The sequence below is a fragment of the Ochotona princeps genome, chromosome 25, assembly GCF_030435755.1.
Source record: "Ochotona princeps isolate mOchPri1 chromosome 25, mOchPri1.hap1, whole genome shotgun sequence".
Taxonomy (NCBI): domain Eukaryota; kingdom Metazoa; phylum Chordata; class Mammalia; order Lagomorpha; family Ochotonidae; genus Ochotona; species Ochotona princeps.
In genome coordinates this window covers 30,229,518-30,242,434 of record NC_080856.1, presented here as the reverse complement: position 1 = coordinate 30,242,434, position 12,917 = coordinate 30,229,518, and the positions used below count along the sequence as shown (strand labels likewise).

Here is a 12,917-nt window from a genome sequence, read left to right as displayed (position 1 = left end):
ATCACTTGGTATTCAAAACAGAGAACGAGTTAATACAGGCTATTAAAATGATGAGCCTTGCAACCATGCTAGCTTAAGCCAAACGTAAAGGTTACGCATTGTCTGATATCATTTATATGAACTGTGCATAATAGGTAAATCCAGGGGACAGAAATAGGTTGACAGTTGCCAAGGGCTGTCAGGGAAGGTTGGGAAGGGTTTTTTTCAATGGGTTAATTTTGGGGGCTTGGGGTGGTGAGGAAGGGGAAGAGGTAATATTTTGGAATTAGAAGCCAGGATTGCACACCTTTAAGTGGTTAACATATGGATTTCACTCTAACACACACAGCCCTGTTTTCTTAAGCACTCAATATCAAATGACTGACAAACTCCACTCATCCCTACCGCCCTTAAGTCCTTTAACCACAGCCCCCTAAGGCGCATTACCTTGGCAGGTAACAATATCATCCCAGTTTATTTTCACCTGAATCCCCCTTGTGGTTCTGATGTGCTGTAGGAAAACAGGAACATTCTCTCCCTTAAGAAAAATAACATAGTGCTCGCTTTGGCAACACATATATTAAATTTGGAATGATACAGAGAAGATTAGCATGGCCTTGCACAGGATGACATGCAAATTCGTGAAGATAATTAATCTAAAACCATGATCCTTACCGGAAGTAGGAAATTCAGAGTTCAGGAAACAAAAACCAAGAGACATGCTCACGTACCCAGTCCAAGGTCACAGTGAGTGGCCGTGGCACAGTCCCCCAGACAGGGCAAAAGGGGCCAAGACCCCTCCAGGCTGCAACTCCCTAGTGCATTCCCGGAGCTGAGGGACCAGGGAGTTACCACAGGGTGGCACAGGGCACTACACCTGCAGCTGGGCTGGGGCCTTGGCAAGCAGTGCAGCGCCTTGGCAAGGGGAGGCCGCCCGACCTCTTGGTCAGCTCCTCACCTCAGGCCGGACACTGAGCACTACGTTCCTGCCCTCTATGGTGGTCTCCAGGTCTGGGAGGCAAGCGTGCTGAAAGTGGGGTCGCCCACTGAAGTGGGCTGAGGAGCGAGAACCAGGGCCAGGAGTGGGGTATTGCAGCCTTGGAGTGATCCGCCTAGGTTGGGCGGACCTAACCCTCAAGCCTGATGCTTGAGGAGACATGGGAGACATGGGAATCTCTGATTGTTTCCAGCACCAGTGCCCGGCCGCTTTCCTACACCAGCTCGCACTACTCCTTCCCTTGAGGACTGCTGCCAGGTCAAGACTGCTTCTTCCTTTCCCATGGGCAGGGTCGCTCCAAGTTGTGGCTGCGATGCTTATTGTCTCACAAGCAAGGCCTCTTCCAGGTCGGGGCAGCACTGTTTCCTGCCTCCCAGGCAGGGCCGCTCAGAGGTTGGGCTGCACCTTACAGTCAGGGCTGCCCCCTGGCCCAAATGCACTGCTTAATTCCTCAAGGGTATGGCCGCTCTCAGCCCAGGCCCGCACTGTTTCCTGCCTTGTGAGCAGGGCTACTCCCAGTCCAGAAGCTCCGTTTGGAGCTTCCTAACTCCTCTGGGTGAGGCTGTTAGGTCAGGCCGCACCTTGATGTTAGCGCTGCTCCCAACTCTGTGCAGCACCACTTCCTGCCTCCTGGAAGGAGGCGATTCCCAGATCAGGCATGCCTTGTGGACAAGCTGCTCCCATAAAGGATCTATGCTGCCTCCTGCCTCATGGGCCAAGCGGCTCCCTGGTCAAGCTGGGCGTGCCAGGCAGGGCTGCTCCCAGCCTGGGGTTGCAGGGCTTCCTGGCTAGCTGGCAGGACCACTCCCAGTTCAGGGCCAAGCTGCTTTCTGACTTGGATAGGTGTCTCCTGGGTCAGGATCACACTGCTTCCTCCCTGGAGGGCAGAGCCACTGCCTGTTCAGGACCTCACTGACTCCTGCGTGGTGGCCAGGCTGCTACCTTCTTGGCCCAGGTAGTCCTTCCCATTGCAGGGCCTGGCCTTTCCGAGCACCTCTTTAATGGTCATTGGGGCCAGCCTAAAGTGGGGCAAAGAGCAAGCTTGGGGTCAGGGCTGGAGCCCTGCTTCTTGCCAGACTGGGCCTGCTCCTCAGGCCAGGTACCAAGGGCAATGGTAGTTTCTTTGGCTGCTTCCTGCCCAAGGGCTGAGCCACTTGGGCTGCACCGGCAGTTTCCTGGCTACGGTGAGTATTGCTCTTCTGTCCTCTTTGGTTTTTCCAGGAGTGATGTGGCCTGGTTCTTGGAATGAACAGTGTGTATGAAAAGGACTGGGAAACAGGGACTCGGGTCTAGGAGCATCCTGGGAGGGTATGAATTCTGGGTCCAGGAGTGGAAAGTACTCTCCATCAGGGAACCTTGATACCTCACAGGCTGCACTTGCTGCCCCTGGAGGCTCCTCAGCTCCCAGGCCAGACCCCCCCCCCCAGTAAAAGAAATGAATATAAATTTTGATCCAGTTTCTGATATGATCCTTATCCCCATAGTCCTGCATTGGCTGTCTAAAGTGACTTGACTATGAAAGTGTGTCCCTCAATTCATCTTTAGTTTCTAGGAGTTCAAAAACATATTGAGAAGCGTATTATAGAAAAGGCAATAGAAGGAAGGTTTCCATGGTCTATCAACTTCTGAGCTAAAACTCTGTGAGTAAAATCAAGTATGCTTTATATCTTGATAGTATTTAAGGCTAATGTGAAGCAACATGGCCTTCTTTTTTCTTTTATTTATTATTTTGCTATTTTATCTTGATGATCTTTACATAGTTGATTAGGGCACAAAAGCTCAAGGGCTACAACAAAGTGGGTAAGACCATTGTTTCCACATTACTATTTTTTTTTCTCTGTGTCTGGGGTAAGGGGAGATAAAGGGAGAAGCCCCACTCATCCCAGGTCCCCTAGGTGGGGCATGCTCTGAGGGTCCTGCACAAGTGGTTTTGATAGTTCAACAGTTCTGAGTTGCTGCTAATCTTACCATTCCAATCACGATAAATCTCTCTAGAATGCACTGGCTGACATAGTTCACATTAGAGTCTCTGCCCAGTTTTTCACTGCCAACACATGGCTGGGGCAATTGATTGATTCGTTCTGTCCTCCATCTTCTGTTGTGGCACCAAGTGTCCTCTGCCATATCCTCCATGTGCACCTGAGCCTTTAAGGAGGCTCAGCTCTGACACATGCATTCCATGGTCAGACCATGGAACCTGCACTTCTTTTTATGGTTGGGGTTCTGAGATCAGCAGTTCAGTTGGAGGGTCCAGCAATCTGTCACCCCAATTAGCTTTTGCACATATTGGTGGTTGAATTGCTTGGTCAGTTCTGTCTCCAGCCCTGTCTTCTACACGAACAAGTGGGTGTTACAGTCCAGCCTGATCCTGCCCACCACACACTTGTCCACATAAACCAGTGGGAGCTGCAGCCTAGTTGGGGTATCTCCCAATAACCATGACCAGGCCCGCCCCCTGCCTTGGTTTCTTTGCTTGACAGTATGTACAGCAGACTGGTCCAGCCTGTCCCACACCCCATTCAACTCTCCTACGTGTCAATGGACATTGAAGCCGAATTCAACCCAACCAATCCCACTATCCAGCCCACACCTATGCTGGCAGGTGCCGTCCTGTCCAGCCACTGCTGACCCAACCCTGGTTTTCATGCTTTCTAGTGGGAGTGGTGACCTAAGAGGGAAGTGCCCACTATTTCCCTCCTGGGCCCACTCCCGCATCTTGCACTCTCCAGGTGGTTCTGCAGTTTAACTCGACAGAATTAGCCCCCTGTGCCAGCATCTGCCAGCTGATGCTGCGGCAAAGCCCAACCAACCCTCACCCACTCTGACTTATGCTTGTATAAGCAGGAACAATCAGCCCAGCCTGGCTTTTCCCTGATCTAGCCCACATGAGGCCCACAGGTGTTGTAGCCCTGCCTGATCTGGTCTGCCCCCATCTCAACTCATGCTCTCCAGTGGGAGTGGCGGTATAGCAGGAGAGCTCTACATATTCCCCCTACCGGCTTTGCGCCCTCCCTGCCTGGTTCTCATGTGTGCTGGTTGGGTGCTGAAGCCCATTCTGGCATGGCTCCCCTTGCCTCAGCATTTGCTAGTGGCACTATAGCCTGGCCCAGCCCAGCCCACCCCAATTATAGCTGACTCTGGTGGGGGTTACAGGCTAGCCCAGCCAAGAAGACACCCAATCCCAGCCATAATGTGTACTGGTATGTGTTGCAACTGAACCTGGCCCAACCCATACTCTGTTCTGGTGCTCAGATTCACCAGCGGGTGATGTGAAGTGTTTCAGCTTGGCCCGCCCCGACCTATGCCAAATGTATGCTGGTGGGTGCCTTTCACTGTGTCAGTCTGGGTTGCTCCCCATCATGGTTGTTGCACTCACCTGCAGGGACTGTGTTATGACAGAGGAGTTTCCCAAGCTCCTCCATCAGAACCTATCCCAATGAACATGGCTTTCATAATCAATGAATTTCATGCTGATGAATTACCTTTTGCTGTATTTGCCATGTCATGAAAAATTTGTGTATCAGAGAGTTCGGCTTATAATGTTGAAATGAATGAATATGATGTTATAATAATTTCGGGACAAATAATAGAAAGGGGTTATTGTTAGATTCAGCGATCACCAGGGAAAGGATAACTCGACCAAATCTATAAAAAGAATGTAGATGGCCTTTATTTTAGGGAACTACAATCACAGGCTTCCCTTCCATGTGCAGCATAAAGACAGGCGTGAAGGAGTGGGCTGCAGAGGAAGAAGAACGTGGAAGAGACGGGAAAGGGCCTTCTTAAACTCTCTTGACACGGAAACCACAACGGACGTTGCCTCGGCCCTTACTTGATGGGGGCATATGGGTTTGTGCCTCTCATTGGTGCAATGGTGGTTTCACATCCTGAGGGGTCTGCCAGAATTCTGCCATTGGTTCTGGGTTTGGTTGGAAGCAAACTTTGCCCTCCTCTGGTTATTGTTCTAACCATCAGTTATAGGGAGAAACTGGAGGGTGAGTGATGGGCTCCAATGCTTATAATTTTGTATTGCTGAAAAATAAATCGGTTAATTTTTAGAAATATTGCCGTCTCAGCATTGCACATCTTGGTCCATAACCTAAAGAAAGATAACGGAAGACACATTGTGTATATTTCTACCTTGTTACGGATGACCATGTTTTATCTACTTGGGTAATAAAAACTTGTACCAGGAAGTGTTTGGGTTTTCAAGTTAGATGAATGAGTGCTTCGGAGAATAGCTGTGAAGCCCAGTTGTTCTCAGGCGCTGCCAATATATCAGCCTGTACAAATTTTATGGAATGTGCAATCTTCACTAGTATTTCAGAAGGATGAAAGAAGTATAGGCAGAAATAGTCAATGAAAATGTTTTCTGAAAAGTAATATTTTCATTACATCAAAAACAAGATTATTGTATAGCACACAAGTACACAGTGTTCCTGAAGGAAGGCATTTGGATATACATGGTGCTTTCCATCATTTGAAGATATCACATGAGACTGGCTCCAGTTTACTTGCCAAGGTAAAATATCTGGAAACTCATTTTCTTCTCTCATATTTCCCCTTTTTCCTTTTTTTCTTCAGTCAAATCATGTTTGTAGGCATGAATGTCAAGGGGATCCAGTGCTATTGAGGGTAAGAGAGCTTTCTCCCACTTAAATGTAATGTATGCCTTCTGTAGACATATTTATCTTTTCACAGGATGGCACTGGATTTATAGAATAAATTACTTAGTGCCTGAGGGACAGTGGGGTGGGACAACATAGTACATATATTTACTGATGCTGCGTTTTTTCTGTTTTTTTGTTTTTGTTTTTGTTTGTTTGTGTTTCCTACAGAACGGCTCTTCAATTGCAGCAAGTATAGCAGGTGAAAATGATAGCATTGTCATATAAAGTGTGCCAGAGGAGCAACCAAACAAAGATAGAAGAGAGTGCGCTCATGGATTCCAGAAAGACAATAAAAGTGCTATGTATATATTAATCATTTGCCTTTTTCTTTTGGTATTTTATAACTTATAAGATTGAACATTTTATGGTCACTTAATATGTGTATGTTAGATACACATATACAACTTTTTTGTTAAGAACAGCAATGTTGGTATCACAAAATGTGAGATTCATGTCACTGCTCATAGAGTGAGGAAAGAAGGGTGTATTGGTATAACTCATAGACACAAAGTAATGATAAGTTAAATAATGTGATATTGTACCCTTTATTTATTGCCTTTCACAAATACAGAAAGTATGCAATATTTGTCTTTTCTGTGTGTAGCCCATTTCTTTAAGAGTGAGTTCCAATTGCATCTAGTCTGTAAAACTCTTTTGCCACAATATGAAGTAAATTGTGTAAAGACAATTTATTTTCTTGTTTGTATGTAAATATCTTTCTTCATATGGTCAACTATTCCCTCATGAGCCTGCATCATCCCTGTGAAATCTGGCCTTACTCTTCATTTTATTTTGCTGAGTCCCTCATAGATGGAGATACGTGTGTGTGTATGCTCACTAATGTTAGCTTTGCCGACCACCCAAGAAAGAAAATGCTAGCCAAGTACAAACAGGCCTTTATTATGCAAGATAAGTCCATTACTGGGCCTTTCCCCATGCGGTGGAGCAACAAACAGAAGAGGAGAGGACCACAAGTGGGAAAGACAAGCTGCGTAGCAGAGACAAAGGTTTTATACCCTTCTGACATGGGTGCTGGTATCAGCCCTGCTCGGGTCCTGATAGGGCAAGGAAAGTTGGCCTTTGTCCATCACTGGCCCATATGTGGCCTTGGCTGCTTTGGGGATGTGCCAGAGCTCTGGCTGAGGTCACTGTGGTATCCACTAACTATATGTTATGGATATTATATCTACTTTAGGAGCACAAAATGAACTTGAACATCACCATGGATTTTAAAGTACTTTTATGCCTTTTTTTTTAAAAAGTGTAAGCATTCAGTGGTGTTAGCTGACTTTGTGAACATCTGTACTGTTGAGCATTCCCCTTATTTTCTCACTAAAGGTTCAGCCTTCCACATACATCTGGTTCCTTTGTTATTCTGAGTTGTCATAGTTATTTTGGTTGTCATCCATAAATTGTACCTGTAAGTCAGTTTTGCACATATGGACGTTTCAATTAGTCTATCAATGCTGTTAATCCACGAACCTGTAACAATTTTTGTATTTTAACTTATTTTTCTTTTTATCCAAAGATTTATTTATTTTTATTTGAAAGGCGGACTTATAGAAAGGAGAGATAGCAAGGGTCTTCCATCTGCCTTTTCACTCTCCAGTTGGCCACAATGGTCAGAGCTGAACTAATCCAAAGTCTGGAGCCAGGAACTTCTCCTGGGTCTCCCACGTAGGTGTAGGTTCCAAAGGACTTGGGCCATCCTGCACTACTTCTCAAGCCATAAGCAGAGAGCAGGATCAGAAATGGAGTAGCTGGGACATGATCTGGCAACCATATTGGATACCACTGCCACAAGAAAGAGGATTGACCTGCTGAGCCACTTGTGCTGCTCCCATCTGTTTCTTAAGTATTTTGCAGTTGTCATCCCAGAAATTCACATCCTTGGTTCAAATGATTCCAGAATATTTTAAATTGTTGCAGCTATTTTTAATTGGAGGTATCTTACAAAGATCTTTCTCAGCCACTGAATTTTGTCTACAAACACATAGAGTTGTGTGTGGAGATTTTATATCCTGTAATGTTACCATATTCTCTTTTGAGGTTTAATGGTAATGTGTTAGCCTTTTGGTTTTCCTATATATTGAATTATGTAATCTAGAAACTGATAACTTGTTTCTTTCCAACTTGTACCTGTTTTATTTTTCTTGCCTAATGGCTATTGCTAAAACTCCAGGCCTAAATTGAATAGCGTGATGACAGTGGGTATCCTTATCTAGTTTCCGAACTTTGTTGTTGTTGGGAACATCTTTATTATTGACTCAATTTCTATATTAGTTATTAGTCTATATAGTCATTCTAAATCATCATGACTTGTGTGTCCAGAAATGTGCCCATTTGTCCTGGTTGTTTCAATATTTGGCATATAATTATTTGTGAGAATATCTGTTGATTTTTCTTTTTTTTGAACATTTGAGGGGTCATGTCTTCTTTTTCATCTTGGACTTTTAAAATTTAGTTCTCTTTCTTTTCTTGGCTGGTTGGGCCAACATTGTATTAATTCTGGTATTTTGTTTTTTTCTTTTTCCTTTTTTTTTTCTTTTTTTTCAAAAAAGCTCTTCCGTTCACTGACTTCTTTATCTTTTTTGCTTTATTTTGGTTTAGGTTCAAATTTTAATTATTCTCACTGTCTTTTAGCTTGCTTCTGATTCTTCAGATAGATCCTAATTGTTATGGCCTTCATTCTTTTTTTTTTTTTTTTTTAAGATTTATTTATTTTTATTACAAAGTCAGATATACAGAGAGGAGGAGAGACAGAGAGGAAGATTTTCTGCCGGATGATTCACTCCCCAAGTGACCGCAATGGCCGGTGCTGCGCTGATCCAAAGCCGGGAACCAGGAACTTCTTCCAGGTCTCCCACGCGGGTGCAGGGTCCCAAAGCTTAGGGCCGTCCTCGACTGCTTTCCCAGGCCACAAGCTGGGAGCTGGATGGGAAGTGGAGCTGCCGGGATTAGAACTGGCATCCGTATAGGAACCCAGGCACGTTCAAGGCAAGGACCTTAACCATTATGCTATCACGCCAGGCCCTACATAAAAAATTTAAGTCTTTAAAAAGAATGTGAACCGTTTCTCTTCAGAAACCCCGATTTTTATTCATATTACATAGTCTTACTGTAACTTGGTTCACATCTGTGCAGCTCCTAGACACAAATTGCTTACATCTGTTTTCTGCATTAGACTACATGTCGTAATTGTTGTAAAAAGGACCTATTCATTTGACTCATTTTTATATGGCTTTGGGAGTTGATTCTTGTTATACAACCCCTGAACATATTCTCTTGGTTTTTCTGAGGTATGTACTAACATATAATAATGAGTCATAGGCTTATTTTTGTCAATGTTGTCATGTCTTGTATCTATTTCTTAAAGTTCAGATATCTTCTAAAGATTTTTTCTTGGGCCCAGAGCAGTGGCCTAGCAGCTAAAGTCCTTGCCTTGAACACCCCGGCATCCCATACACTGGTTTTAACCCCAGCTGCCTTGCTTCCTATCCAGCTCCCTGCTTGTGGCCTGGGAAAGCAATCAAGGATGGCCCAAAGCCTTGGGACCTTCTACCAGCATGGGAGAGCCGGAAGAGAACCTGACTCCTGGCTTTGGATCAGTGCAGCACTGACCATTGTGGTCAATTGGGGAGCGAGTGGATCATCAGATGGAATATCTTCCTCTCTGTGTCTCCTCCTCTCTGTGTATCTACTTTGCAATGAAGATACAATACATTTTTAAAATAAATCTTTAAAGAAAGATTTTTTCTTTCTAGAAAATTCCATTTTGTTATGAAATATTCGTTATTGAACTAGATTAGTTCACATTTTATTTAGAAGTTTCACATTTACGAGTCAAATTGTATAATTTTGTGAATGCAACATAGCTACAAATTAAAAAAAATGTCTGAAAATGAGTTGGGATACTGTCATATTTATTCTACTTAAAATGTCAAAAATTATTTTAAAACAAATCATTGTTTTCCAGAGTTATTTTAATCATTAAATTATATGTTGCACATTGTCTAGGTTATTCTTAGTGCTTGTTTTCAAAATATATGTAAAATTCCCATAGTCTCCAAATGAAGTTTAATACCATTCTGGTTTAGTACATTATAAATTGAGATTCTTACTGAAATTGTTAGCTCATGTAGTGTTAGCATTTTTAATGATAATTGCAGTTTTCAGAAATATATTTTGTGATTCATTGTTATACTTATTTTAATATTTTGTTTTTCATCTTGAGAGAAGTCCTTCCCTCATTTTTTCATTTCAAAGTGCTTTTGTTCATATAGAAATTCTATGGACTTGTGCAGAATAATTATGGTTGTAGGTACTTTGTTAGCATTTTTTAAAAGGTAATTATTTTGTTAGTTTTAAATCATGTATTATGTCTTCTAGTTTTTCCTTTCTCATTAGTTATTAGAACAGAAATAGTCAAGTATCTGAAATTTTATACTTTAGCATTTTGAAAAAATTCTTAAAACCAGTCTTTGTCATATTCATATTAACTTCTCTCACTGTTTTATTTGAAAAAATATAACAATTGCAGCTAAGTTAGAAAAAAAATGCCTTCCTAAATATTTTGGAATTCCAATATTTTATTCTTTACACATTTGATATAATAAGCTAATAAGCTTTAACGCATTAGAACTAGTAACTTAAAACAAACAAACAAAAAAGAGTTCAAGCAGCTTTCATTTCAAATTTGTGCCATTTGGTTATACTTCATTAGCATATTTACTGGAAGGACTTGATTGGATGGAATCAAAAGTTTCAAATCAAGATAAGGCCCAAGGAACCAACTACTAAATCACTGAGAAGCCTAACAGTGTTTAGTGACATACCACAAAATTTACACATAGAAAGGTGAGAAATCAATGAAAAATTAAATTATGTATTCACATTTTATGGAGAAAAATGGGGAAATTATAAAAAATGCTTCCACATAATAATGTAAAATTAAATGTGTGATCATTTAATCCAATGCAAAGTATCTACCTGTATCTAAAATATTGAGGCATCTAAAATTTCACCTATTTATCTTATATTTTTAAGGCAGAAAGAAAAGCAAAAGTAGAGACAAAAAAACTCCCCATGGCTTATTCACCACACAAATGCCCCAAATGGCTGAAGCTTGGCCAGACTGAAGCCAGGAATCCAGAAGTTATTCTAAGATTCCCACATTGGCAAAAGGGATGGTCCTGGAAGCTTCATTTTTTAGTTTAATTTGCTCTGTTTCTCACTATCACATGTGCAATTCTGCACTGTAACTTATTTGAGTCCTCCTGAATCTTTTCAAATCAAATTCACCTTTATATCCAGAATTTTCTAGCATTATCATGCATTGAATACACAAAATAATCCTTTAAAATTCTTACACTGAGATAGGGATTTATCATAAGAGTTAAGATGAAATAAGAAAAAATAGTTAAGATGTTGGTTAAGATTCCTGCATTCCTGGCCCAGTGCAATACGGTCCAGTGACTAAATCCTTGCCTTGCATGTACCAGGATCCCATATCGGCACCTATTTGTGGCCTGGTTGCTCCACTTCCCATCCAACTCCCTGCTTGTGGCCTGGGAAAGCAGTGGAGGATGGCCCAAAGCCTTGGGACCTTACACCCATGTAGGAGACGGGGAAGAGGCTTCTGACGCCTGACTCTGTATCAGCTCAGCTCAAGTTTTTGGGGTCTCTTGGGGACTGACCTAGTGGATGGAAAATCTTTGTCTCTCCTCTCTAAATTTGCTTTTCCAGTTAAAATATATAGATCTTAAACAACAACAACGACAACAAAACATGTACATCCCACGATGGAGTATCTTAGACACTTGGCTCTTACTCCTGACTCTAGGTTTCTACTAACACTTCTCCTGGAGATGCCTCAGTGATAGCCCAAGTGACTGAGTTCTGATCAGACACATGGAAAGCTTAGATTAAGCTCTTCACTCCTGGATTTGGTGTCAGTACAGTCCAAGCAACTGTTGTTACTTGGGGTTTGTAATCATAGTTTGTAATTTTCTTCTTTGTGACTCTTTTATTTGTTTTTTTTTTTTTTTCAAGTTCAATGGCTCATACCCTCTCTAGTCTGAAGACAGAGCCAGTAGAGTATCATCCCAGTCAGTTAAAAGCTCCAACATACCATCAGCAAAAATTTACATCATTATGTAATTAATTGACATAGTAATGAGTAACCAATATGTTAAAAGTAAATGCGAGATCTTAACCACCTTCTGTGACCACCTCATTGACATTTCAATTTTAGTTTACACACAACATATAACATACATGTTATACATAACATCATATCTTAAATTAAGGCGAACATGTGGTATTTAACCTTTTGCGATTGGCTCATTTCATAGCACTCCTAGGAATATATCCAGAACACTTGTTTTATGAGAAACCAACATGCACTCCTATGTTCATAGCAGCACAATCAGTAATTGCAAAAACATGGAAGCAGCCAAAATGCCCATCAGCAGAGGATTGGATAAGAAAGCTATGGTTCATCTACTCCATGGAATACTACTCAGCTATTAAAAAAAACAAAATGCAGTTCTTTGTGGCCAAATGGGCCAAACTGGAAACCATAATGCTAAGGGAAATGAGCCAATCTTTTATTTGCTTTTAATTTTTTTTTGGAGTTGGCTGGATTATATAGTTTTTTTCCAAAGAAATAATAGCAGTGCCTGGCACGAAAGCGTAGCAGCTAAAGTCCTCGCCTTGAACGCCCCGGGGTCCCATATGGGCATCGGTTCTAATCCCGGCAGCTCCACTTCCCATCCAGCTCCCTGCTTGTAGCCTGGGAAAGCAGTGGAGGACGGCCCTAAGCCTTGGAACCCTGCATCCGCGTGGGAGAGCCGGAAAGACTCCTGGCTTTGGATTGGCTCAGTTGCAGCTGTTGCGGTCACTTGGGGAGTGAACCATCGGACAGAAGATCTTTCTGTCTCTTCTCCTCTTTGTATATTTGCCTTTGCAATAAAAATAAATAAATATTAAAAAAGAAATAATAGTAGAAAAGTTTAGCTCAATATTTATAAAAAGATTCTCATAGCACTTTGCAGCTCTTCACCATCACATCGCACATGTGCGGACATTAGTTTTATAATTGTAAGTCTTTCTATATATATTTCTATCTGTTAAATTGCATTAACCACATTATGGAGGAAGTGCATGCCATTGTTGTCATCACTGTATTGCTAGGGACTGACACAGATCATGGAACATAGTACATTTTCAGCTACAGTTTGTTAAATGACTACTGTGTGCATGCATAAATA

At 42.2% G+C, this 12,917-nt stretch overlaps 1 non-coding gene across 1 annotated transcript; it reads left to right on the top strand.

The window, feature by feature from the left end:
- The first annotated feature begins 535 nt into the window (after nucleotides 1–535).
- LOC118760261 (U6 spliceosomal RNA) lies at nucleotides 536–640 on the top strand. Its single transcript, XR_004996681.2, has one exon. It is a non-coding gene; the product is annotated as a U6 spliceosomal RNA (small nuclear RNA).
- The last annotated feature ends 12,277 nt before the right edge of the window (nucleotides 641–12,917 follow it).